Source organism: Camellia sinensis, chromosome 6 (assembly GCF_055761805.1).
Source record: "Camellia sinensis isolate YWXY chromosome 6, ASM5576180v1, whole genome shotgun sequence".
NCBI lineage: Eukaryota > Viridiplantae > Streptophyta > Magnoliopsida > Ericales > Theaceae > Camellia > Camellia sinensis.
In genome coordinates, this window is record NC_138966.1 from 45,150,860 (window position 1) to 45,154,404 (window position 3,545).

A 3,545-nucleotide genomic window follows, 5' to 3' on the forward strand; every position below is an offset into this window, starting at 1 on the left:
CGGGATACACAGTCAAACCCTTCTCAACCTTCCCGCTGGAGATCTTTTCTTGGAGGGATTCTACCTCAAGGTCATTCCTATGTGCCTCTAACACTCGATTCACAAGTGTAGGTTGCGCAACTACAAAAAACAAGGCCGCAGACTCAACAGATTCGCCCAGAAGCAAATCAAACTCACCAAGTTCACCCAACATTTCCCATTCCCGGATGGTTATACAAGCTACATCACTAATGGATTTCCTACTAAGGGCATCGGCCACAACATTGGCCTTCCCCGAATGGTAATGCAACTCGAAGTCGTAATCCTCAATAAACTCCATCCACCTCCTCTGTCTCAAGTTCAAGTCTTTCTGTGTAAACAGATACTTCAGACTCTTATGATCCGAGAACACCTCGAATCTCTCACCATAAAGGTAGTGCCTCTAAATCTTCAAGGCAAAAATCACAACTGCTAACTCTAGGTCATGTGTAGGGTAATTTCTTTCATGTGTTTTCAACTACTGCGAGCCATAGGCTACCACTTTCCCCTCTTGCATCAACACACAACCCAAACCCTCTCATGAAGCATCACAATACACTGCATAACCCAAACCTCTCTCTGGAATAATCAAAACTGGAGTGGTAGTAAGTCTAACTTTAAGCTCTTGGAACGACTTTTTACATGTCTCACTCCATACAAATTTGACCCCTTTTCGGGTCAATCTGGTTAAAGGCGAAGCTAGCCTGAAGAAATCTTTCACAAACCGACGGTAATACCCGGCCAATCCTAGAAAACTGCAGATCCCAAAAACACTCTTAGGCTGTGCCCAATCCTACACTGCCTCTATCTTGGATGTATCGACAGACACCCCTTCCCCGGAGACTACATGGCCTAAGAATTTAACCTCTCTTAGCCAGAACTCTCACTTCCCAAACTTGGCATACAGCCTATGGGTTCTAAGTAACTCAAGCACCACTCTCAAGTGTTCCTCGTGCTCCTCCTCAGAAGGTGAATAAATCAGGATGTCGTCTACGAAAATGACTATGAAACGATCTAAGAATTCCCAAAAGATCCAATTCATAAAGTCGATAAACACTGCTGGTGCATTGTTGAGCCCAAATGGCATCACTAGAAACTCATAATGGCCATACCGCGTACGAAATGCCATCTTCGGGATGTCTTCCTCCCTGACCCTCAACTGATAGTAACCCGATCTCAAGTCTATCTTAGAGAAACAACGGGACCCTTTTAACTGGTCAAACAGATCATCTATACGAGGCATAGGGTACTTATTCTTAATCGTAGCCCGATTCAATTTCCGGTAATCAATACAAAGTCTCAAGGCACCATCTTTCTTTTTAGCAAAGAGGGCCGGTGCTCCCTACGGCGAAGTACTAGGGCAAATGAAGCCCTTATCTAGCAACTCCTGGAGTAGAATCTTCAACTCACTCAACTCGGCTGGGGCAAAACGATACGGTGCCATAGAAATCGACGCCGTGCCGGGCACTAAATCAATAGAAAACTCCACCTCCCGATGGGGTAGCAAACTAACAAGGTCCTCGGGAAAGACGTCCGAGTACTCACAAACCACTCTAGGTAACTCAATCTGGATCTCATCACACTCACTACTCATAAAGCTAGCAAGAAGACCACTAAGCTCACTCCGCCCTCGCGAATCATGCACTGGTGGCAAAACACTACCAACCCGATCCCCCAAGAAATGAAAACAATCCCTGCTCAAGGTACATACAGTAACCCTCTGGCAGTAGTAATCAATAACAGCCCGGTATGACGATAACCAGTCCATACCCAAAATCACATCAAAACCCGACATAGCCATAACTACAAAAGAAAATAGAAGCCGGATCTCGGCGACCTCTATATCACAGCCACGACATCCTTGTTTCAAAATCAATTCACCCCCAACAGGTAATACAACACAAATAGGAGAAGCTAACTATGCCAGCTCCAACCCCAAAACAAATGCAAATGCAGCAGATATAAAGGAATGTGATGTACCCGTATCAATCAACACACTAGTAACCGAGTTGCAAAATAAAAAGTACCTCTCACAACAGATGGAGCTGGTAGAAGATCCAGCGTGGTAACAACATACACACGCTCTGAAGGTCTCTGATCTACCTGCTCACCTCTCGGAGCAAAAGACTACTGCACAGACTGAGACGATGAGGCTCCCCGATTGGCCCTCGAGGCCTGAACTGACTGAGCTGGCTGATAACTCTGCCTCGACCCAGACGCACCAAATGTGCCACTCAACTACGGGCAGAACCTCTTCAGTTGACCAGCCTGACCACACTGGTAACAAGAGAGCGACTGGCCTCTGCCCTGACTCTAGCTCTGAGGACGAGCCAAAGATGAAGCTGCTCTCTGACCTCCTCCCCTCTGCGGGCAAGCTGAAGACTTGTGGCCCAGCTGGCCACATTTGTAACAAGCAAAGTCTCCCTGACTGCCTCTCCCAGAACCTGAACTCAGCACTGGAAAGGTAGATCTCACAAACGCACCCTGGGATTGCTGAGGGTTAGAACCCCTCTGCCTCCTACCATCTCCCTGGCCATCCTAACTCCTCTTGGAGCCCCTCATCCTCTCCTCCTCCTTATGCATAATAATCTCAAGATGCGCCGCAGCATCCACAAGGCACCCATATTCTCGAGTCATGGAACCCGCAACCCTAAGTTTTAGCCCAGTCCTTAACTTCTTCTCAAATTCAAGACAACGACGTTCCTCAGATGCCACTAACTCTGGAGCAAACCTCGATAAGCTAGTAAATGCGGCCTCAAACTCGACTACTGGTGTATTCAGCTGCTTGAGCTGACAGAACCGATCCCTCAACTTCTCCCTAATAGCGGGAGGCAAAAACTTCTCCTGGAAGGCACCAACGAAAGCCTCCCAAGTTCCACCAATACGGCCCCGAATAAACTTCCACCACTAACTTGCGTCTGCCTTCAGCTGGAAGGACGCCAAGGTCACCCGCAAACCTTTGTCTTCGATGCCTAGCATCTCAAACATCTTCGTCATCTGCTCAAGCCATTCATCAGCCTTAAGTGGTTCTTTCGGATCCCCCAGAAACTCATCCGGATCAGACCGGAAAAACTCCCTCTTTAGAAAAAAAGGCCCTGCCTTAGCAACATGGGCCTGGCCTGGACTTGATTCTCAGCTCGGAGAATGCCCATGGATTCCCTCAATGCTCCAGCCATCTCGCAGGTGAAGGCGCCCATGGCCTGTTGACCTACTGGCTCGGCCACCTTGGCCTGACCAACACCCTCCTACTGCGCCGAAATCTCATCCGGTATAGGCATCTCCTGCCTCCTAGGCCTACCACGCCTACCACCACATTCTCGTCCTGACATCTTAATAAAGGTAACAAAAACATTAACACATTCACAAATGTGCCGAAGCTACTTCACTCGCGTCCAAATGCATTGGACAACAATAATTCATTCCACGCAAGCACATAATCACATAAGCACTTACGAATTTCATTTCCGGATAATGACAGTCCCATGGCGTTGCTAGAGTTCCGGTTAAAAACAACATTGATCAAGTGC